This window comes from Bidens hawaiensis, unplaced genomic scaffold (assembly GCF_021521415.1).
Source record: "Bidens hawaiensis isolate Kalapana, Puna unplaced genomic scaffold, B.hawaiensis_p1.1 tig00013187_1, whole genome shotgun sequence".
Taxonomy (NCBI): Eukaryota; Viridiplantae; Streptophyta; class Magnoliopsida; order Asterales; family Asteraceae; genus Bidens; species Bidens hawaiensis.
In genome coordinates this window covers 389,220-414,686 of record NW_027492113.1, presented here as the reverse complement: position 1 = coordinate 414,686, position 25,467 = coordinate 389,220, and the positions used below count along the sequence as shown (strand labels likewise).

At 38.4% G+C, this 25,467-nt stretch overlaps 2 pseudogenes; one reads left to right on the top strand and one right to left on the bottom strand.

The window, feature by feature from the left end:
- Positions 1–695: 695 nt before the first annotated feature.
- On the top strand, positions 696–4,822 carry LOC143543606 (beta-glucosidase 24-like; annotated as a pseudogene).
- On the bottom strand, positions 4,713–24,597 carry LOC143543576 (lipoxygenase 2, chloroplastic pseudogene; annotated as a pseudogene).
- Positions 24,598–25,467: the final 870 nt, after the last annotated feature.

Below are 25,467 nucleotides of genomic sequence, written 5' to 3'. Positions count from 1 at the left end.
GTCAACAAGTCAAAATCGGTTTTTTCCAAATTGGTTTCCAACTGGATGACTGAGTTTAGCTTCAAACCGGTTTCGGTTATTTACCGGTTCAGTTCTTTTTAACTAGTTTGAATGGAGGGATTCCTAAAACAACAACAAACCATGGGTTCGGTTCAGCCCCTAACCGGTTCTTGCCAAACTGGTTTCAATATCGGTTTCCCTTCCCGAACCTCCTTTTTTTTTGTACACCTCCAATATTAGAGATCGCATTTTTTTTTCCGCATGTGACATGAAAATATTTTGTTTTTATATTTAAAAATTTATACTCCTAACACGATTGATACTCCTAGTAATTACTACTCAAATTCTCCACATTTTTTGATAAATAATTTATAAACATAAATAAAACATGCATGTATGTACATATACGGTACTTATACACAATACATACATATACATATGGTTATGCACACAAATGATAAAAGTAGGTAGATCATGTATATAACTAAGGTAGATAGGACATGCATTTCATTGATCACAAGATAATCCCACGTTTCCTGGGCTTCCCATCATTCATAGCAAAGACATAACAACCATCAGACTATAACTCGACATCTAAAACATAACACTTGTTTTCATCGGTCCGGGTTGTTTTAACAGAAAACAATATAGTTATATACATTTTCTAACTATAGGACATAAACCAGTGATTAAAGATGCATTTAGAAGCTAGTACTGTTATCATTCTTGGGTTCATAACAACGGTTACTTATGTATTTTCGAATATTAAAGGGTTGGAAGCAATTTCTAGTGTTGGGTTACCTCCCAACTGGGCTTTAGCTACTATAAACCGGTCTAGTTTTCCTAGTGAATTTACTTTCGGTTCTGCGTCTTCTTCATTTCAGGTAATTTTGTTATAATTAACTTAATATTTATTAAATATTTGCAATATCGTACTTGTTAGTTATATATGTTGATTATATTTACAGAATGAGGGTGGAGCAAATGATGATGGTAGAGGTCCAAGTATATGGGATACTTTTGCTCGAAGACATCCTGGTACAAATCTTTACGTTTAACATATAATTATTGCTCGAATATATATGCTTTTAACGTACGTTTTTGTTATAACAACGCCAGACAAGATTGCTGATCACAGTAATCCGATTACGGCCACTGACAGTTACCATCGATACAAGGTTTGTTTGTTTTTTTTTCTATGCCCATTTTATTAGTGTTTTGAAAACCAAATGTTAAATGTATTGTCTAGTTCAAACAAAATCTGGTGGTTAAACCAAACCATAACACAAATGGTTTTCGGTTTAACCACTTCAGACCAACCAACCAGCCGGTCTGGTTTTCAAAACACTGGATTTTGTATATGAAATTTGTTACCTTGTTTTTTTTTAAATGCAATTTTTGTACTTAAAGGAGGATGTGAAGATGTTAAGGCAAATGAGCATGGATGCATACAGTTTCTCAATCTCATGGTCTCGAGTTATACCACGTAAGTAACTCGATATAAGAGTCCGCTCAATGTTTTTTTGTGGCCTAAAGCATATTCTAAAACGGACACGTTTTTGTAAAAAAAAAAAAATCTTATTTCTCCGGGTCTTAAAATGTAGGAATATGACACATCTATACTATTTAATAAATAAAACTTTCTATATGCCACATGTCATCATTATATTTATCCTTACAAAATTTCCCCACCTCTCTCTCATATTAAATACATTTCTTTTTTTAATATTTTATTTTCAATTTCTAATAATTTCTTCCTAATTTAAAAAAAACTAATACCATCATAAATTTATTAATATGTTTAATATAAAATATATTGCATAAGTTATTAATATTAGATTTTTATAAGTAACCAATAGGAAACGGGTGGATTTGTTTAACCGATTAAATAATCAAGCATTGTTCATGTCAAAACAATTTAATATTAGAATGAGTTTTGGTCCACGAGTTGGTTTAAAAACGTAGCCATCTACAATTAAATTTTAATATAGAAAATAACAAAGAAATAATTTATGATTTATGAATTTTTTAACTTTTTATTTCCAAATTGCGTAATGTGTAATTATTTTACCGTATAATGTATCTTTATATATGTGATGCATCTTTTTTTATATTTCACATTATGTTATTATTTAAAAAATTATTTATTCTAACCCGTGTGCTACACGGGTAACTAACCTAGTTTTGTATATATATCAGTTATAACAACTTGATTGTGTCTATTTTAAATGTAACATTCTTATTGTTGCAGTTGGGAGAATAAGCAGTGGTGTTAATGAGCATGGAATCTCATACTACAATAATCTCATAAACGAATTGCGTTCAAATGGTTATTATTTCTAACTTAAAAAAAGTTATATTTATACTATATCACACTTACATGATTAATTATTTTGTTTTTCATTGATAAATAGATATTGAACCCTTTGTTACTCTATTTCACTGGGATCTTCCTCAAGCTCTAGAAGAAGAGTATGGAGGTTTCTTGAGTTCCCGTATTGTGTAAGTAATTAACCTTAAACAAAACAAGTTATTAATTTGTGACATGAAATTAAACCTTAAAATCATGCTTTTTTAATCTTAAAATATAAAGGTTTTAGCTAAAGAAACACCAAGGACACAATATTCACAAACCATTGACATTTTTACAGTTCGTAATATGATCTTGTAGACTGTATAACATAATGGTCATCTAGGTCGTATGACTGGCTAAAAATGATCATGTGGGTCATATGAGGGGCTATATGACGTCGTGTTATATGTTCACCTAATCATACAGGTCCTAAGATGTGTTTGACTAACACAAAAAAATGAATGATGTGACTACTGACAAAGTCATACGGTCTCTGTTATATGGCTTGTATAATGTGACAGAGACGTTGATGCATGTATAGACTTGGGGTGGCGTCTCTTTATCGTTATCCAATATAAAACTAATTAACTACATGCATATTGCAGCAACGATTTTCGTGATTTTGCGGAGCTATGTTTTAGAAGATTTGGTGATCGGGTCAAGTACTGGATCACTCTAAACGAACCATGGAACTACAGTGTCGGAGGTTATGAAAAAGGCTATTATGCCCCCGGTCGATGTTCTCACTTTGTCGGTAACTGTTCCGCCGGAGATTCAGGAATCGAGCCGTATATTGTTACCCATAATCTGCTTCTAGCCCATGCTGCGGCGGTTAAGTTGTACCATGATATTTATAAGGTTGAAACCTTTGTCTAATCATTTTATGTCTAATATCCATTTAATTAACACGTTGGAAACATTATCAGGGACCTCAAAGGGGCAAAATCGGAATATCACTCGTGACACGATGGATGGTACCGTACTCTGATGAGAAACTACATCGGGACGCTGCACTTCGTGCTATAGATTTTGAGTTTGGTTGGTAGGTACTCGTTACTAGAAAACTGACTTTCATTTCAATGACGAAAAATCACATGTAATATTCGTCCATTGCTAGAAAACTGACTTTCACTGACAGGTTATGAATCCATTAACGTTCGGGGAATACCCTGAGGCTATGTGAACGAATGTCTTGAATAGATTACCTCGATTCACGACAGAAGAATCATACACATTGAGGAACTCACTAGATTTCCTCGGATTAAACTATTACACTGCAAATTATGTGCAACATGTTTCTGAGGCCATCACTGATAACATGACCAGATCATCAGATGCTCAAGCTAGATTATCGAGTACGTATGTTAGAACGGGTTGTACAATATAACTCATATTACAATATAAGTGTATTCATCATGTATATAACATTTTATGGGCTATTTTTTTTAACAGTTGAAAGGAATGGAGTTCCAATTGGTAACAAGGTATTAATTTCTTTTTGTTAAACCTTATTTTTTTATAGTAAACTAGATGAAAATGTTTAGTAACTCAAACACGACTTCGATTGCAGGGTGGGACGGAATGGCTTCGGTCATACCCGCAAGGGCTGCACGATCTTCTCATCTATATTAAGAACAATTACAACAATCCCACAATTTACATTACAGAAAACGGTATGTACTTCGTAATATATTACCATTGTTTTAAGTATTTTTCTTCTGAAATCTCATGTATTGGTTAATTTAATACTTCTGGTTCCATATTTTGCTTATTTAAGACTTTATATTTTCTTGAAGGAGTTGACGAGACTAGCAATTCATCGTTATCCCTATGAACGGTTCTCCAAGACGATTTCAGGGTTCAATACTATGTCGGTCATCTCCAAAAGCTTCTACAAGCTATCAAGTATACTATATTAACCAAAAAACTAACCATGAAATAATTTTATTTAGAAACAAAATGACACAAAGTTGTTGGATGAATATAGTGCAGGGGTGAATGTTAAAGGCTACTTTGCATGGTCATTATTGGACAACTTTCAGTGGGACCGTGGCTATGCGGTTCGGTTCGGGCTACATTTTGTAGATTACGGGAACGAGTTGAGACGATACCCAAAATTTTCATCTACTTGGTTCACCAATTTCCTACGCATTCGAGGCTAGAAACCCGAAATATAGACTAAATATGTTAAAGTTCTATTTCTCTTTGAATAAGAGATGGATATCTTGTTATGGTTTACCAATGAAAATCAACAATGAATAATGAATTAATCTTTGTTTTTTGCTACATAACATTTATTACAAAAGTTTAATCAATCATGTATGTAATGTTACCATCTTAATGTGAAACTTGAAGATAGTTAAATGGATATGCTATACGGAACACCTTTTCTGGTCAACCCGGGTTCAGAAAACGGTTTGAGAAGTTGATATGGCACGAGCCCGGCTCCACTTCGGTTCCTTAAGTTTGGATCATGGTTCCTTGAGTCTATGATAGATTCAAGCTCCTTCAACTGACCACTAAACTCTTCAAATGCAGCCTTTATAGTTGGCTCAGCCGCCCAAGCGGGCTCCATGTTTGTACCAATATACTCCTCATCCAGTGAATGGGTCGATAAAACCGCCAATATGGACATCACTCGGGTAGCTTGAATTTGAGTAGGGAAAGAATCCAATAACGTGTCACACCCTCAAAATCCACTAACGGAGTTTTACCGTCAGAGGGTGTGAACTGGCAGGATCGGAATCATTAGTTATAACCAAACCAAAGAAAACGTTTAAATGAAAAATAAGTGCGGAAGCGTAAAACCTTAATTCAAAAGTTGCGTCACGCAGGACGACTTAAAACCAAATGTAAATGTTAAAATTAAGTTTGCAGAGTAAGATGTTTAACAATTAATGCATGCTCCTAAACCGCGCGCCCGCCTCGGCTACCTGAGAATAACATACTAAAAGGGGTCAACACGAGGTTGGTGAGTTCACAAGTTATATAAGATAAATCGTTTAGCGTTTGAGTTCAGCGTTTTCGTTAAGTGTTTTGCGTAACCACGTTACGGCGTTTAAAAGTTTTGCGTAACCACGTTACGGCGTTTAAATGTTTTGCGTAACCACGTTACGGCGTTTAAGTGTGTAACCACGTTACAGCGTTTAAGTGTGTAACCACGTTACAGCGTTTAAATGTTTTGCGTAACCACGTTACGGCGTTTAAGTGTGTAACCACGTTACAGCGTTTAAGTGTTACCAGATAATGTTATGTCAAATTATATATCGATAGGTAGCTAATCTATACAACAAGTATTACTAAGTGGTTCGAGACCGAAGCTGACTGTTTATCAAGTGCCCGTCACCAGGTCAACCCAGACCATGGTAAGTGTTAGCCAAAAATTACACCCACTCAACCTCCAGTTGAGCTTAGCGTCGGGTGGGGTTTGTCAAACCCAGTAGTACTACTCAACAGTGACTCGCTATTCCAAATATTAACCGGTTCGATGCGTGGGACTTCAAGGGTTACGTGCCGCTTAGCCTCTACAAGTGATATATATAATTTATAACAAAATCTTAAATATGTGTTTATCTCAAAAATGCGTTTATCGGAGTATGTTATCTCCCCCAAGTGAAAAACGTTTGAAAACAGTTCAAAGAGCGGGGTAAGTGAACTCACTATTTGCGAAGAATATTCCAAATTAGATCACCGAGTGATGCGCGTCGTAGAAAACTCTCTAGCGTTCTAAAATAACAAAGAGATTTTCTAAGTATCGGAACGTTTAACGAGTCTCTAGACTCGGCACATAATACCTATGCACGTATCATGTTTCGTGTTTCGTTTGTGAACCGTGTGTGATTTAAACAAGTACAATTGTGATACGATACACGAGTGAGCAATTACTTTCGTGCCATGTATTAATAACATACTTACAAGCAATTATTCCCGTAAGGGCATTTTGGTCAACAAACAAAGACTAACTAACTATTATTCCCCATAAGGGCAATTTGGTCAATTCATGGCAATCAACTAGCAATTATTCCCCGCAAGGGTATTTTGGTCAAAATACCACAATTATATAAAAACTATCATATTTCATGCATTCCTATACAACTCAGCAGCTAGTTTCATTGTGACAGAATTTCTACTTGAAAGATTGTACTATTTCACCGATCATATCATCTCAATTAATTCACCAAAAATCACCACTGAAACATACATGTCTTAGGTTTCCAGAACATATTTTATATTATTTTTATTCCATATAGATTTCTCATAATGATCAAAACACTACAGTAAACTCATATCAGTCAGATTCATGCACAACAGAATGTTATTTGCAATTCCCGGTAAACGAAAAATCCAATAAATGCAAGACCACTTGGGTTTGGTTCCTAACTCAGTGAGTCAACTTCCAGAAGTGGAACCAACCCAATTGGCCTTGTAGTTCATGAGATATAGAATTTACAATATAACCTAACAGCAGGTCTAACAGCTCAGCTTTGCATCACGTTTTTGTAAAATCATAAAAGTATACTTCCACTTATCCAAAAATTACGAATTTATACTTTATAGAAACTAGACTCAACCTAGTTTACTGCAGTACTCACAATCTCAATCAATTTTCACGTTTACACTTCGTTACAGTCAGTTAAACATCGTATATATATTCTGTCCAGAATCTGTTCACATCAAAACTCAACATCATAACAATCTATGAACTATCATGCATCCATATAACCCTCTAGACACCATAACTACTATCCATGCATATAAATCACACCATACATACAAGATTAGGGTTTGTGTTTTAATTCAAATCAAGAACAACAATCAATCATGCAACAACATCAATCTAGTTATCAATCTATTATCCAACTAACAACTATCATATTGATCACATACATACATATAATCGGCTGAGTTAGGGTTTACATACAACCCATTAAACATCAAAATTACACAACAAGGAGGTAAGAGATGATCAAGTATACCTTCCTAGCACCTAGTTCTTGGATTAATCTCTTGATTGATGTGTGTGTGTGTGATGAAGGTGGACGGCAGCCGTGGATCAAGAGAGGGAGAGAGAGCCGATTTAGGGTTGTAGGTTAATAATAAGTTAGGGTTTGTTTATTAGTGATGTATTTATAATAATACAAGTTACACTCTAGTCCCTCTTCTTTCCAAGTGTTGTTTTTCTAGAACATTCCATCATACTTGCCCAATAAGTTAACATGACCATAGTTTTATCACATAGCACATAATCCTTGTTGGAATTACGTATGCCCGAGACACATACTTATACTAATGTGGCTAACTGTGTTTGATCCAAGTCGGGTCATACCCAATAACAAGCTAGACGACACCAAATGTATTCTTTTAGTGATTTGATCATTTAAACGAATACCGAACACTATGTGTTTAGAAAAATTGGTTTTCTAAACAAACACACTTGAGGATTTAAATAAATTATCTGGATAATTTGTTTATATATATTAATTATTTAATTGGTTAAATAATTACATAAATGTATGTGCATTTTATAAAATGAGTTTTATAAAATGATTGGAGATATTTTTTTTAAATGGTTAAAATAAAACAAAAAAAAAAAAAAAAAAAAAAAGGGGAAACCGGCCACCCCATGTGGGTGGTGGTTTTGATTCAACTTTTGTTTGTCCTCTTGTGTTGACATCTTCCATAAAGCTCTCCAATCACAAGACATGCAAATTATACCCCTCTCTCTCCAATTTTGAATTTCAAGTGTTGAAAGGAAAAATAAAAATCCTCTCTCATTCTCTCTCAAAGTTCACGGCCAACCTTGGCATTTTGGGAGAACTTGGTGAGCTTGTTTAAGTGTTCATAATTCCTATCAATCAAGTTGGTGTTGTTGCAAAAGCTTGGGGTATCACACTCTTGAGGTCTTCTTCCTTGGAGGCTTGCCATTCATCCACCATCATCTTCAACATCTTGCTTGTTCTTCTAAAGGTAGAAGAAGGTACACTTACCTTTTGTGAGCATTATGTTCTTGTAATTTTGATCCTTGTTAATTGGGTTTTAGTTTTAACATAATGGTATGTTCATAACAAGATTTATAATCTAAGCTTCCGTTGCGTTTTCTAGTTAAATATGGTTAACTTGACTTTGATAAACTTGTATAAAACCCAACAATGGCATCAAGAGCCGGTTACAAGGACTTATGCTCCTTGCATGTTCATAGATTTCGGGTTTTTCATGGGTGAAAAAGGGGTCCGAAATTTTGGTGGATTTTACCCCTCATGGTTTTGTAAGATCTTGACATGCATGAAAAGATCTTAGGAAACCATTATTAACTTTTGGATGTTGAAATATCAAAATTGCAAAATTTTTGGGGAAGGGGGATGGGCCGTAGCCTCTTGGGGGGGGGGGGGCCGATTCCTTTTGGTGATTTAGGGCATTGGTTGCTTAGGTTGCATGCTTAGAACATTTGGTATGTTTGGATGTGTCATAACCGAAACCTAGACCTTGGATGTGTTGATTGTTGTTTGTGTATGTTTGATTATGTTTATTATTCAATATGGTTGTAATAATTCATAATCTTAGGCTTGTGTAATTTATTTATTCATAAGTTGGTATGTAATAAATAGATTAGTTGCATTTTCCTTTTTTTAGAAAAATATGTATTAGGATACATTTTGTAAAAAATTGAAGATGCAAGAATTGGTGGATTTGGGCCTTGGACCGAAATTTTGGGCTTGTTGGGCCTTACCGGCCCATCATGGGATTCAAGCCCATTAGGCCCATAAATTTCACTCTTGGGCCCAAGAAGACTTTTGGAAGTTTGGAGCCCATTAACAAGCCCAACAAGAACACAACAACTTGGAAAGGATACTTGAAGCATTTGGATGCAAGGTCAAGTGGGAGTCAACATTCCATCCTTGTGTCATGTTTTGTCCCTTAGGTGTGACTTATGACCTATACTTGTTTCGGCTAACAAGTATGGTCAAACTTAGCGGTTCTCGGTTATGACTATATTTTGCATGTGTTTGCTTGGTTGTTTGTTTTACTTATTGTAATGTGTGGTTGATAGATATTAGGATATCCAAACCGTCACATAGGAACGACAACAAGCATAAAACGGGTTCTAATATATATTTGGTAATATCGCGTCAATTAGTTTAATTAAATGGGTTTATTAAAACTAAGCGATTACTCACATATAATAAAATTGGTTTTATTATAACTAGAACCTTGAAAATTGGTTTTCAAAATCGCCATATTTCTAAATGCATGTTAGGATATGGCATAATGTTTTTCAAACTAGAATATTGGAAAACTTAAAAATCCCTTTTTCATAATTACCAAGGAAACAAGTCTAACACCATCCTTTTGTATGACACTTAACGTATTAGGGAACTTTAAATGGGATAAAGGTCACCTAACCATTTTGAGCAAACTAATATACTTAGGGTAATATTAACATATTTGTGGGATAAAGGTCACCTAACCACTTGTATGTTAATCTTACATGTTTATACAAGTAGGACGACTTGAATTGGAAACCATGTGATAAAGGTCACCTAAGCATGGGGATCCAATGGTGTTGATGGGATAAACATGCCAACACGAAATAAGGATTTCGAATGGTCCCATACCTCTAGAAGTTGCAAAGGGTTGCAATTGTCAAGGTTGACTACCTTGTTAAATCAAATAACGGGATAAAGGTCACCTAACCGAAATTTGATTTATCGTTGGATTCTAGAATTTAATTATTATTTTAAAATTTGGAATAAAAGGGTATTAATAATTAAATTGTTTATAATACTAAAATAGAACTTTGTTAAATTTTGTAGATGGCCGCTAACAATGCAAACACCTCTACCCATAACACCCGTAACCTATCCTTAAGAACCATCCTTGAAAAGGATCGTCTAAACCATAATAACTTTATGGATTGGTATCGCAACTTGAGAATAGTTCTCAAACAAGAAGAGATATCATATGTCTTAGACGATCCCATTCCCGATGAGCCTAACGTGGAAGATGAGGAGGCGTATAACGATTGGGTCAAGTACACCAAAGATTCGGTGCAAGCCTCTTGCCTCATGTTAGGGACTATGATTCCCGAAATCCAAAAGGATTTCGAGCATCATGGGGCATACGACATGATAACTCAATTGAAGGAAATGTTCCTTCAACAAGCTAGAGCGGAACGTTTCGAAACGGTTCGAGCGTTTCATGCATGTCGTATGGAGGAAACCCAAAGCGTCTCATCTTATGTCCTAAAGATGAAAAGCTACATTGAAAAGCTTCGTAGGTTGAATTGTCCCGTCTCAAATGAGTTGGCTACGGATTTGATCCTCAACTCTTTGACCAAAAGGTTTGAAACCTTTGTCATGAACTATAACATGAACGGGTGGGACAAAAGCATTGGTGAGCTTCACGCAATGCTAAGAACGGCCGAAGCAGGAATGGGTAAAAGGGTTTTACCCGTTCTAACAATCAATGAAGGAAAAAGGGGACATAACTCCAACCCCAAAGCAAGTGTTGCTAAGGGCAAGGGCCACGTCCAAGGAAAGGGAAAGAGGAAAGCCATCACGCCCACCAAACCGAAGGAAAAGAAGCAAAAGGTTGCGGCGCAAGATCCATGCTTTGAGTGTGGAGAGATAGGTCATTGGAAAAGGAATTGTCCGACCTATCTCAATGCGTTAAAAGATAAGAGGGATGCGGGGCATACCTCAGGTATTATCTTTACTATACATATTGAACTAAATGTTATTTCTTCAAATACATGGGTACTTGATACCGGATGTGGAACTCACATTTGCAATTTGTTGCAGGGGTTCAAAAGAAGTAAACAACTCAACAAAGGGGACATTAGTCTCTTTATGGGCAATGGAGCAAGAGTTGAAGTCCAAGCCCAAGGAGACTACTTGTTAAAGCTTCCAAGTGGTTTGGAAGTAATTTTGAAGAATGTTTTGTATGCTCCTAAGTTAAGGAGAAACATTATTTCCGTGTCCCTTTTAAAACAATGTGGCTTTGATCTTAAATTTATAAATTGTGATATTCATGTTTTGATGAATGGCATGTTTTATTTTAAAGCTATACCCATGAATGGTATATATGAAATAGATCAAAGTGGTATGTCACATAGTAGTTCAATGTACAATGTCAACACCAAGAAACTCAAGAAGGACTTGGGTGATTCCTATCTTTGGCATTGTCGCCTTGGACATATAAGTAAGAATCGCATGCAAACTCTTCGCAAGAGTGGTATTCTAGAAACAAATGAGTATGATTCATTTGATGTATGTGAATCTTGTTTACAAGGCAAAATGACAAAGCAACCCTTTAATAAAACTTTTGAAAGGTCAAAAGAATTATTGGGTATCATACATTCGGATGTATGTGGTCCTTTTAGACCAATGACTAGGAATGGTGAAAGATACTTCATTACCTTTATTGACGATTATAGTCGATATGGTTATGTGTACTTAATGAAACACAAAGATGAAGCTTTTGAAATGTTCAAAGACTTCAAAACTGAAGTAGAAAGACAACTCAAGACCACAATCAAAGTACTTCGTAGTGATAGAGGAGGTGAATACCTAAGTGGTGTTTTTCAAGATCATCTTAAGAGTTGTGGAATTATTTCACAACTTACTCCACCTGGAACACCACAACATAATGGTGTGTCTGAAAGGAGAAATCGTACCCTATTAGATATGGTTCGATCGATGATGGCTAGAAGCACTTTACCTCTATCATTTTGGGGCTATGCTTTACTTTCCGCTGTTCGCATATTGAATATGGCTCCAACCAAGAAAGTGGAGAAGACACCTTTTGAAGTATGGCATGGAAAGGCTCCATCGCTATCATTCTTAAGAGTTTGGGGTTGTGAAGCTTATGTAAAGCAATACACCCCAAACAAATTAGAAGTCCGATCCACTAAGTGTATCTTTATAGGTTATCCTAAAGATGATTTAGGATATTACTTTTACGATCCTAGTGAGCAAAATGTTATTATTGCTCGAAAGGGTAAGTTCTTGGAAACTAAGTTCCTTGAGGAAGGAACTAATAGTAGAACAGTGAAATTTGATGAGGATCAAGAATCACAAGATGATACACAATTGGTTGATACTAGCACTCAACAAGAGGTTGTTGAAAGTGATCAAGTGGTTGATCAAAACACACAAAACGTTCGCAGATCTGGTAGAATTAGCAATCCACCTAAAAAATATGGATTTTTTGTAGAAGGTTGCTACGTGGTAGATTCGGATGAACCGACCACATACCGTGATGCAATGTCCAAGAATGATTGTGACAAATGGCTTGAAGCCATGAACGTTGAGATGCAATCCATGTATGACAACCAAGTTTGGGAATTGGTTGAACCACCACTCAACTCCAAAGCTGTTGGAAGTAAGTGGGTTTTCAAAAGGAAAACTGATATGCATGGAAACTTGGATACTTATAAAGCAAGACTTGTAGCTAAGGGTTTCACTCAAACTCAAGGGGTTGATTATGATGAAACTTTTTCGCCTGTGGCAATGCTTAAGTCTATTAGGATATTATTTGCCATAGCTGCACATTATGATTATGAAATTTGGCAAATGGATGTCAAGACCGCTTTCCTAAATGGATATCTTGAGGAAGATGTCTATATGGTTCAGCCTGAAGGTTTTGTCGATCCAAAACATCCTAATAAAGTATGCAAGTTAAAGAAATCAATCTATGGATTGAAACAAGCATCTAGAACTTGGAATCATCGTTTTGATGAAGAAATCAAAAGTTTTGGATTCATCAAGAACGCTGATGAGGCTTGTGTGTATAAGAAAGCTAGTGGGAGTATAATTACCTTCTTAGTATTGTATGTCGATGACATTCTACTATTTGGAAATGACATTCCAACCATGGAAAGCGTTAAGGCTTGGCTTGGAAGTAGATTTTCCATCAAGGATCTTGGTGAAGCTGCCTATATTTTGGGAATAAAGATCTATAGGGATAGGTCAAGGCGCTTGATAGGTTTGAACCAAAATACATACATTGATAAGATCTTGAAAAGGTTCAAGATGGAAAACTCCAAGAAAGGTTTTGTACCTATTCAAAGAGGGACCATATTGAGTTCAGCTCAATGTCCAAGCTCAAAGGGTGAGCAAGAGACGATGAAACAAATCCCATATGCTTCTGCTATAGGATCCATCATGTATGCGATGATATGTACTAGACCGGATGTGTCATGCGCTTTGAGCATGACAAGCAGATACCAACAGAATCCAGGAAACAGTCATTGGATGGCTGTTAAGAACATATTGAAATACCTTAGGAGAACTAAGGATATGTTTCTGATATATGGATCTGGTGAGGAGGAACTCGCTATAAAAGGTTACACGGATGCGAGCTTCCAAACTGATCGAGATGATTCTCGATCACAGTCTGGGTATGTGTTCACACTTAATGGAGGAGCTGTCTCTTGGAAGAGCTCAAAACAGGAAGTGGTAGCATTGTCCACTACAGAATCAGAATACATCGCCGCTTCATTGGCAGCTCAGGAAGCTGCATGGTTGAAGAAATTCATTACTGATCTAGGGGTGGTCTCTTCCATTCAAGACCCTCTAGAAATCTTTTGTGACAACGAGGGTGCGATTGCTCAAATCAAGGAACCTCGTTCGCACCAAAAGACAAGGCACATAGAGCGGAGATTCAACTACATAAGGGATGAAGTTGAAAAAGGAAAGATATGTATTCGCAAAGTTGGAACTGATCAAAATCTTGCGGATCCATTCACGAAGCTCCTAGAAAGACCGAAACATGAGCGTCATGCGAGTGGCTTAGGACTTCGATATTCTAGTAATTGGATTTGATCTATTTTGTATTAAAGTTTAAAAGGCTTTTGTAATTTAACTCTTTTATATGATTATGGAATCTTGAGTTAAATTCTAATTTTGCATGTTTAATCCATGAATAAGTTATCTTATTCTAAAAGTCCGTAGTCGATCACATTTGTGGGAACAAATATGAAGCAAGACTATTATGAACTAGGATTGGTGGATATTCATAAGGAATGAATATGGAGCATAGGTTTGCTGCCAAAGTTCATAGATATTTGTGGGATACAAATATTGGACTGACCCGCTCTCAATATTACTACATGGAGTCGATTGACTTGATCATTAGTAATCTTGAGTAAAGGAGAATTTCATATTATCCTTAGACCTGAGATGTATATTGGGTCTTGATTTTCACCGAGTATTACACTTTGACTCTCCCCTTCGCTATTCGTAAAAGATGGTACATAAGGATGAGCTCGGGTGGAGTATAAAGTGATAGTGAGAGGCGTATACAGTCAAGACGGAATTTGTTCCTCTTATGTGTTGAGAGTTTAGATGTCTAAGGCCTGATAAAGTTGAATTGTAAAGAGAATGATCACCTATGTCTCTTAGATCCAACATGACATCTAGTAACAAAGGGATATAATGATAGATTCACCTAAATCATATCAAGTAAGAGACTTGAAGGGATGATGTTATTGAATGGCACTTCGTCAAACACATTAGGGGTGGTGAACTGTTGTTAGGCGGTATTCACCACTTGCATTAATTTTCTATGTATCTCGTGCAAGTGGGAGATTGTTGGAATTACGTATGCCCGAGACACATACTTATACTAATGTGGCTAACTGTGTTTGATCCAAGTCGGGTCATACCCAATAACAAGCTAGACGACACCAAATGTATTCTTTTAGTGATTTGATCATTTAAACGAATACCGAACACTATGTGTTTAGAAAAATTGGTTTTCTAAACAAACACACTTGAGGATTTAAATAAATTATCTGGATAATTTGTTTATATATATTAATTATTTAATTGGTTAAATAATTACATAAATGTATGTGCATTTTATAAAATGAGTTTTATAAAATGATTGGAGATATTTTTTTTAAATGGTTAAAATAAAACAAAAAAAAAAAAAAAAAAAAAGGGGAAACCGGCCACCCCATGTGGGTGGTGGTTTTGATTCAACTTTTGTTTGTCCTCTTGTGTTGACATCTTCCATAAAGCTCTCCAATCACAAGACATGCAAATTATACCCCTCTCTCTCCAATTTTGAATTTCAAGTGTTGAAAGGAAAAATAAAAATCCTCTCTCATTCTCTCTCAAAGTTCACGGCCAACCTTGGCATTTTGGGAGAACTTGGTGAGCTTGTTTAAGTGTTCATAATTCCTATCAATCAAGTTGGTGTTGTTGCAAAAGCTTGGGGTATCACACTCTTGAGGTCTTCTTCCTTGGAGGCTTGCCATTCATCCACCATCATCTTCAACATCTTGCTTGTTCTTCTAAAGGTAGAAGAAGGTACACTTACCTTTTGTGAGCATTATGTTCTTGTAATTTTGATCCTTGTTAATTGGGTTTTAGTTTTAACATAATGGTATGTTCATAACAAGATTTATAATCTAAGCTTCCGTTGCGTTTTCTAGTTAAATATGGTTAACTTGACTTTGATAAACTTGTATAAAACCCAACAATCCTAACACATAATAATCACATAATTATTGTTTTTACGTTTATCGTTTATTTATCAATCGTTTGCGTCAACTCGTTTGCGTTTCGGTGCAAATCCCGAAAGACTACACATGTAGTAAGTGTTACGCGTCATTTAAACCCTAGTTTAAATGTAATGAAGTGTACGTTATAGATTCAACGATCTTAAAGTTTGAATTGACGGAGTTGAGTTAACGGAGTTAACCTGAAATTGACGATTGTCACATCATTCCCATGTTAAAGAATTTTCGTCCCGAAAATTTGAGTCAAGTCGTGATGAGAGTCTTCGGTGATGTTTGACGGTTTGCCGGGTTTCGCGGTTTTCGGTGTTTGGTTAGCCCTTCAAAAAGGTGAGGATACTTTTTCATCATTTGATCCTCGCGTTCCCACGTGAACTCCGGTCCACGTCTCGAGTTCCAACGAACCTTAACGATTGGAATTTTGCTGTGTTTGAGCGTTTTGGTTTCCCAATCCAAAACCTCGACTGGTTCTTCAATGAAACGTAACTGTTCATCAACTTGTAGTTCCTCCAAAGGGACTACATGGGATTCATCAGATAGGCATTTCTACAAATTTGATACGTGGAATACATCGTGTACGCCACTGAGTTCTGTTGGTAGTTCCAGTCGGTACGCCACCGGGACAATGCGCTCAGTTATCCGGTACGGACCAACATATCGTGGGTTGAGTTTGTTTCGCTTACCAAAGCGAACCACACCTTTCCAAGGTGAGACTTTGAGTAACACTCGATCGTTTACTTGAAATTCGAGAGGTTTTCGGCGCTTGTCGGCGTAACTCTTTTGGCGATCTCGTGCTGCTGCCATGCGATTTCGGGTTTGAACAATCTTTTCCGAGGTTTCGAGTACCAGTTCCGGACCAGTGATTTGGCTATCACCCACCTCTGCCCAGCAGAGTGGTGATCGACACTTCCGTCCGTACAGCGCTTCAAACGGCGCTACCTTAATACTTGCGTGGTAGCTGTTATTATACGAAAACTCTACCAAGGGTAAGTGGGGTTCCCAACTTTTTCCGAAATCTAAGACGCATGCACGCAACATATCCTCCAGGGTCTGAATAGTCCGTTCACTTTGCCCATCCGTCTGAGGATGGTATGCGGTACTCATATCGAGACGTGTGCCCAGTGCGCTTTGCAGCGACTTCCAAAAGTGTGAGGTAAAACGAGAATCTCGATCGGAAATGATCGAGACAGGCACTCTGTGTCTCGACACTACTTCCTTCATGTAGACACGAGTCAGTCTTTCCATTTTGTCTGTTTCCTTAATCGCTAGGAAGTGCGCCGATTTAGTCAACCGGTCAACGATCACCCAGATGGTATCGCATCCCGTCGGTGTTTTAGGCAAACCCGTAATAAAGTCCATTGAGATGTGTTCCCATTTCCACATTGGGAGTTCCGGTTGTTGAAGTAGACCAGATGGTTTCTGGTATTCTATCTTGACTCTGGCACAAGTCAAGCATTTGCTCACGTAGGTGGCAATGTCGGCTTTCATGTTCGGCCACCAGTAAAGTTCCTTTAAATCATGATACATTTTATCTGAGCCGGGGTGGATAGAATATCGAGACTTGTGTGCTTCGTCCATCACTAGAGTTCTCAACTCTCCGTATCGTGGAACCCAAATCCGGTTCTCAAAATATCGGACCCCGTCCGATTTGGTTTCAAGTTGTTTGTCCATGCCCCGCATGAGTTCTGATGGGAGATTATCATCTTTCAAAGCTTCCAGTTGCGCATCGCGAATCTGATCGGGTAAGCTGGCATGAATCGTAAGTTGCAATGCTCTTACTCGTCTGGGTTTTTCTGTTTCTTTTCTGCTGAGGGCGTCGGCCACCACATTGGCCTTGCCAGGGTGGTACTTGATGGCACAATCATAATCTTTAAGCAGCTCGACCCAACGACGCTGTCGCATGTTCAGCTCTTTCTGATCGTAGATATGTTGGAGACTCTTGTGGTCGGTGTAAATGGTAAACTTGGTACCGTACAAGTAATGCCTCCATATCTTAAGAGCAAACACCACAGCTCCGAGTTCCAAATCATGGGTCGTGTAGTTCTTCTCGTGAACCCGTAGTTGTCTAGAGGCGTAGGCTATAACCTTCTCGAGTTGCATCAGCACACAACCGAGACCTTGTATAGATGCGTCACAGTGTACCTCAAAGTTTTCCGTTCCCTCGGGGAGGGCTAAAATAGGGGCGCTACAAAGCTTGGTTTTCAATAGTTGAAAAGCGGATTCTTGTGCGTCACCCCAGTTGTACTTAGTGCCCTTGTGAGTCAAAGCGGTGAGGGGTTGAGCAATCTTTGAAAATCCCTCGATGAAACGCCGATAGTAGCCGGCCAGTCCTAGGAATTGTCGCACCTCAGTCGGAGTCTTAGGTGCTTCCCAGTTTTTGATGGCCTCTACCTTACCGGGATCGACATGGATACCATTCTCGTTGATCACATGTCCTAAAAAGTGAACCTCGCGAAGCCAGAATTCACATTTCGAGAGTTTAGCATACAGTTGTTCCTTCTTCAGTAGTTCCAGAATTATCCTTAAGTGCTCTTCGTGGTCAGTCTCGTTCTTGGAGTAGACAAGAATATCATCGATGAAAACAATCACGAACTTGTCGAGGTACGCCTTGCATACTCGATTCATGAGATCCATAAATACGGCTGGTGCGTTGGTTAGGCCAAAAGGCATAACCGAAAACTCGTAGTGACCATACCGTGTTCTGAAAGCCGTTTTTGAAATATCTTCTTCGCGCACTCTCAGCTGGTGATAACCGGATCGTAGATCGATCTTCGAGTAGTAACTCGATCCCTGAAGCTGGTCAAACAAATCATCAATTCGGGGTAAAGGATAACGGTTCTTGACCGTCACTTTGTTCAACTCCCGGTAGTCGATGCACATTCGGAAAGTCCCGTCTTTCTTTCGGACAAACAAGACAGGGGCTCCCCATGGCGATGAGCTAGGTCGGATAAAACCTTTATCCAACAAATCTTGCAACTGGGTGGACAACTCCTGAAGTTCCGCCGGTGCGAGCCGATACGGGGCTCGTGCTATGGGTGCTGCATCGGGTGTCAACTCGATCTGAAATTCGACTTGACGAATAGGAGGGAGTCCAGGTAAATCCTCCGGGAAAACTTCCGGGAAGTCTCGCACAACCGGTATGTCTTCAATTCGTTTCTCCTCCGCGGGTTTCTCAACAATCTGCGCCAAAATTGCCGGATGACCCTTTCGTAAATACTTCTGTGCTTTCATAAGGGTGATGATGCTGTTGGTCATGCCGCTTCTCTCGCCTCGGACCGAAATGATCTCGCCGGAAGGGGTGGTAATATGGACTATTTTATCATGGCATATAATCTCCGCTCGGTTCTCGGATAACCAGTCCATGCCGACAACGACATCGAAACTACTAAGCGTAAAAGGAATAAGGTCGATGTCAAAAACATGACCTGACAGTTTCAACTTACATCCCGCAAGTATATGAGTTGTTACTACAGTTTTACCATTAGCTAATTCAACAGGAAACTTAGCGTCTAACGGGGTTGGAGTAAGGTCTAAAAGTTGGCTAAAGGCTTTCGACACAAAACTCCTATCAGCTCCAGTGTCAAACAAAATGGAAGCAAAATAATCGTTTACAGGGAACTTACCGGACACCACATGCGGATCATTGCGGGCTTGACCCGATCCAATCACAAACGCTCTTCCTTTGCCATTTCCTCCACCGTTAGTGCCACTTCCATTGCCCCCATTGTTGTCATTATGTTTCAGCTTGGGGCAATCCTTCCGGAAATGACCTTCATGTCCACATTCAAAACATCCCTTAGTCGTCATCGGTTGCTTAGGAGCACCCTTTGCCGCAAGGTCTCCTCTACATTCTTTCGCTTGGTGACCTATCTTTCCGCATCTTTGACACTTGACACGGTCACACTGGCCAACATGATGATAGTTGCACCTGTTGCACTTTGGATACTTCCCAGCATATCCGCTCGAAACCTGCCCGCTACCGTTGTTGTTGGAGTTGTTGTTGTTGTGATTCTGAGTGTTAAAGCTCCGGGTGAACTCGGGTTTACGGTAGTGTTGTTGCGGTGGGAGGTTCGAGGATGAAGATCTGGTGTTGTCGAACTTTCTCTTCCCGCTGTTCGGGTTGCTGTTGTTGTTACTGTTGCTGGCGTGGTCATTACTCGGGTTGTCACGGGCTTTAGTGGTCGAACCCCTAGGTGGTAACGCACCTTGGGTCACAGCCTGATCCGTCAGTTTGTGAGCTAAACGGATCGCTTGTTGGATCGTGGCTGGTCTGGAAGACGTCACCATACCCTGAATCTGTGGTGCTAACCCATCAATGTACATCTCTATTTTCTTGCTCGGCGGATCCACCATCCGCGGACACATCACTGCCAACTCGTGCGAACGAGTAGTGTAGGCTTCAATCTCTGAACCCACCATTTTCAACGACCAAAACTCCGACTCTAACTTCGAAATTTCTTCCCTCGGACAGTACTCCTCTCGCATCATGTTTTTGAACTCCTCCCAGTTCATCGCGTTAGCCAGTTCCAATCCAAGAATTTGCACATCTGCACATCGTCTGGGGACACCTCTGAGTGTGCCTCTGGCTCAGCCGGTTCTTCCTCCGGTTCTCCTTCGGGTTCCTCCTCGGGATCTTCCTCGGGATCCTCCTCAGGCTCCTCTTCGGGATCTTCTTCAGGTTCTACTTCAGGCTCTGCCTCGGGCTCGGCCTCAGGTTCTGCTGCGTTCTGAGCAAGTTGCATTTGTAGGTCATCGCAACGCTCGAGTGCTATTTCGGTTCGGGTCCTTGCTTCTTGGAGTTGCTCATGCAAGTCTATCATCTCGGCTTGCATCTTCATCATAACCTTCGTTTGTTGATCACTAGCCCCTTGCATATCCTTCATTGCCGCCGCCATGCGGGCAATCTCCTCCTTAGTCTCGGTTTCGTCTTTTAACAATCTGGAAACGTTCTCTCTCGTGTAGCGCATGTAACCCACATCACGCTCCAAACATGAAACAACGGCTGCGAGAACTCTCTCTACAGGTTCGGTTATGGGTGGTAGGGTGTTGGGATAAGCAGGGTGGTTCGGGTGTGGCAATGGGGGAACTTGTTCACGGTAGACCATACGTCTGATCATGTTGGGGTACCATTCCCAGCTAACGTCGTTGTCATACAAGCCTCCGGATAGGCGGTACCTCTTCGGTGCAGGAGCTTCGAGTTCCGGGACTACGCGGGGTGGCGAGGCAGTAGGTAACTGCGGTTCCTTCCCGTGAGCATGCGTCATCGAATCGGATGATGATGAGGGTGGCGTCGACATCCCTACAGGTAAGCCGTGTATGCGCGCGCGTATGAGCGAAAGAGGTAAGAGATAAGATTACAAGACTACACAAACCTATGCAGTGCGTATTATTATAACTAATGGGTCGTCGCGGTTATAGTCTAGTATGCATGCAGTTTCTAGTTCGCTATAACCAATGGCTCTGATACCAATCTGTCACACCCTCAAAATCCACTAACGGAGTTTTACCGTCAGAGGGTGTGAACTGGCAGGATCGGAATCATTAGTTATAACCAAACCAAAGAAAACGTTTAAATGAAAAATAAGTGCGGAAGCGTAAAACCTTAATTCAAAAGTTGCGTCACGCAGGACGACTTAAAACCAAATGTAAATGTTAAAATTAAGTTTGCAGAGTAAGATGTTTAACAATTAATGCATGCTCCTAAACCGCGCGCCCGCCTCGGCTACCTGAGAATAACATACTAAAAGGGGTCAACACGAGGTTGGTGAGTTCACAAGTTATATAAGATAAATCGTTTAGCGTTTGAGTTCAGCGTTTTCGTTAAGTGTTTTGCGTAACCACGTTACGGCGTTTAAAAGTTTTGCGTAACCACGTTACGGCGTTTAAATGTTTTGCGTAACCACGTTACGGCGTTTAAGTGTGTAACCACGTTACAGCGTTTAAGTGTGTAACCACGTTACAGCGTTTAAATGTTTTGCGTAACCACGTTACGGCGTTTAAGTGTGTAACCACGTTACAGCGTTTAAGTGTTACCAGATAATGTTATGTCAAATTATATATCGATAGGTAGCTAATCTATACAACAAGTATTACTAAGTGGTTCGAGACCGAAGCTGACTGTTTATCAAGTGCCCGTCACCAGGTCAACCCAGACCATGGTAAGTGTTAGCCAAAAATTACACCCACTCAACCTCCAGTTGAGCTTAGCGTCGGGTGGGGTTTGTCAAACCCAGTAGTACTACTCAACAGTGACTCGCTATTCCAAATATTAACCGGTTCGATGCGTGGGACTTCAAGGGTTACGTGCCGCTTAGCCTCTACAAGTGATATATATAATTTATAACAAAATCTTAAATATGTGTTTATCTCAAAAATGCGTTTATCGGAGTATGTTATCTCCCCCAAGTGAAAAACGTTTGAAAACAGTTCAAAGAGCGGGGTAAGTGAACTCACTATTTGCGAAGAATATTCCAAATTAGATCACCGAGTGATGCGCGTCGTAGAAAACTCTCTAGCGTTCTAAAATAACAAAGAGATTTTCTAAGTATCGGAACGTTTAACGAGTCTCTAGACTCGGCACATAATACCTATGCACGTATCATGTTTCGTGTTTCGTTTGTGAACCGTGTGTGATTTAAACAAGTACAATTGTGATACGATACACGAGTGAGCAATTACTTTCGTGTCATGTATTAATAACATACTTACAAGCAATTATTCCCGTAAGGGCATTTTGGTCAACAAACAAAGACTAACTAACTATTATTCCCCATAAGGGCAATTTGGTCAATTCATGGCAATCAACTAGCAATTATTCCCCGCAAGGGTATTTTGGTCAAAATACCACAATTATATAAAAACTATCATATTTCATGCATTCCTATACAACTCAGCAGCTAGTTTCATTGTGACAGAATTTCTACTTGAAAGATTGTACTATTTCACCGATCATATCATCTCAATTAATTCACCAAAAATCACCACTGAAACATACATGTCTTAGGTTTCCAGAACATATTTTATATTATTTTTATTCCATATAGATTTCTCATAATGATCAAAACACTACAGTAAACTCATATCAGTCAGATTCATGCACAACAGAATGTTATTTGCAATTCCCGGTAAACGAAAAATCCAATAAATGCAAGACCACTTGGGTTTGGTTCCTAACTCAGTGAGTCAACTTCCAGAAGTGGAACCAACCCAATTGGCCTCGTAGTTCATGAGATATAGAATTTACAATATAACCTAACAGCAGGTCTAACAGCTCAGCTTTGCATCACGTTTTTGTAAAATCATAAAAGTATACTTCCACTTATCCAAAAATTACGAATTTATACTTTATAGAAACTAGACTCAACCTAGTTTACTGCAGTACTCACAATCTCAATCAATTTTCACGTTTACACTTCGTTACAGTCAGTTAAACATCGTATATATATTCTGTCCAGAATCTGTTCACATCAAAACTCAACATCATAACAATCTATGAACTATCATGCATCCATATAACCCTCTAGACACCATAACTACTATCCATGCATATAAATCACACCATACATACAAGATTAGGGTTTGTGTTTTAATTCAAATCAAGAACAACAATCAATCATGCAACAACATCAATCTAGTTATCAATCTATTATCCAACTAACAACTATCATATTGATCACATACATACATATAATCGGCTGAGTTAGGGTTTACATACAACCCATTAAACATCAAAATTACACAACAAGGAGGTAAGAGATGATCAAGTATACCTTCCTAGCACCTAGTTCTTGGATTAATCTCTTGATTGATGTGTGTGTGTGTGATGAAGGTGGACGGCAGCCGTGGATCAAGAGAGGGAGAGAGAGCCGATTTAGGGTTGTAGGTTAATAATAAGTTAGGGTTTGTTTATTAGTGATGTATTTATAATAATACAAGTTACACTCTAGTCCCTCTTCTTTCCAAGTGTTGTTTTTCTAGAACATTCCATCATACTTGCCCAATAAGTTAACATGACCATAGTTTTATCACATAGCACATAATCCTAACACATAATAATCACATAATTATTGTTTTTACGTTTATCGTTTATTTATCAATCGTTTGCGTCAACTCGTTTGCGTTTCGGTGCAAATCCCGAAAGACTACACATGTAGTAAGTGTTACGCGTCATTTAAACCCTAGTTTAAATGTAATGAAGTGTACGTTATAGATTCAACGATCTTAAAGTTTGAATTGACGGAGTTGAGTTAACGGAGTTAACCTGAAATTGACGATTGTCACATAACGCATCCTTGGCCTTACTAATAAATGCTTCCCATTCTTCAACGGTTGGATCTTCGTTAGGCATTTTAGTTCTTGCAATAGTTGGTTGGTTTGGGAAGTAACCCGCGAAATCATATTGACCAAAGTTGACCGCTGAATGGTGGCCAGAAGCCACCCACATTATTGTTGTGACAATTTTGATAAGATCTTTTTGTGTTTTGAGTTGTGGCCACCATGGTTCATCTTTTTTGTCTCCATGACCAACGGTTCGGATCTCGGTCCACCATGCTTGAAGTTCGGTGTCGTAGGTTATAAGGCTCGGTTGCGGGTAGTAGTGGTTGATGTATGTTGTAGCCCATTGATAAATGGCATCCCAAAGAAGTAGACCATCATTGGCAAATGGGTAGTCTTCAATTGTTAGTTTTAAACCATGTGGTGCACTTTCATCTTCAATTGCCATTCCCCTATTCATTAAAGAAAATATTTATTTTAATTTCACTAATTGTGTAATATACAAAATGATAGGAAGGGTATTTATTAAGCAAAATGGCCAAAATAAGCTTTTGTACCGAGTGGAGTAGGTATATCAAAATAACCATTTGACACAACAAATTTGTCAAGATTCCACATGCAACCTCTAGTTTGTCAAATGTATATTTTGGTATACATATAATTAGACTTGCAAAAGAGCCAAACTTTCGATGAACCATTTGTTTGATAGAAAGTTCGTTTATGTTTGTTTATTTAGTAAACTAACGAACTTGAACAATTTTTGTGTTCATCTAGTTAAACGACGAACATAAACACGTCTCGTTTGTGTACATATGTTAGTGAACTAATTATGCTTACGTTAGTTCATTTAAATTCGTTTATGCTCGTATGTTTAAGCTTATATATGTTTGTTAGTTAAAGTTTGTTTAAGTTCGTTTGTTAACAGGTGTTAATACATTTATTTGAATTGTCTAGGCATATTAGAATTTAGTCTAGTTTTAATAATGTTTTAGACATCGTATATTTATTGTTGTTCACGTTTACTTTTAGGTAGTTTTGGATTGTTATCTTTGTTCATCCATGTTATGTTTGTTCGTCTACATTCGTGTCCGTATATGCTATTAACGAATGCACACAAACAAACACACTCATTTTCTTAAACAACACAGACACAAAAACCTTGATTGTTTACTTGTTGTGCTCGGTAATTTGTTCAATTAAAGTTAAACTCACGAATACGAACATGCTCCATTCATGTTCGTTATGTTTTTATATAGGCCTACATATTGGTAAAATAGGGTGTATATTTTCATGTTTTTCTCGTTTTTTACGGTGTAAA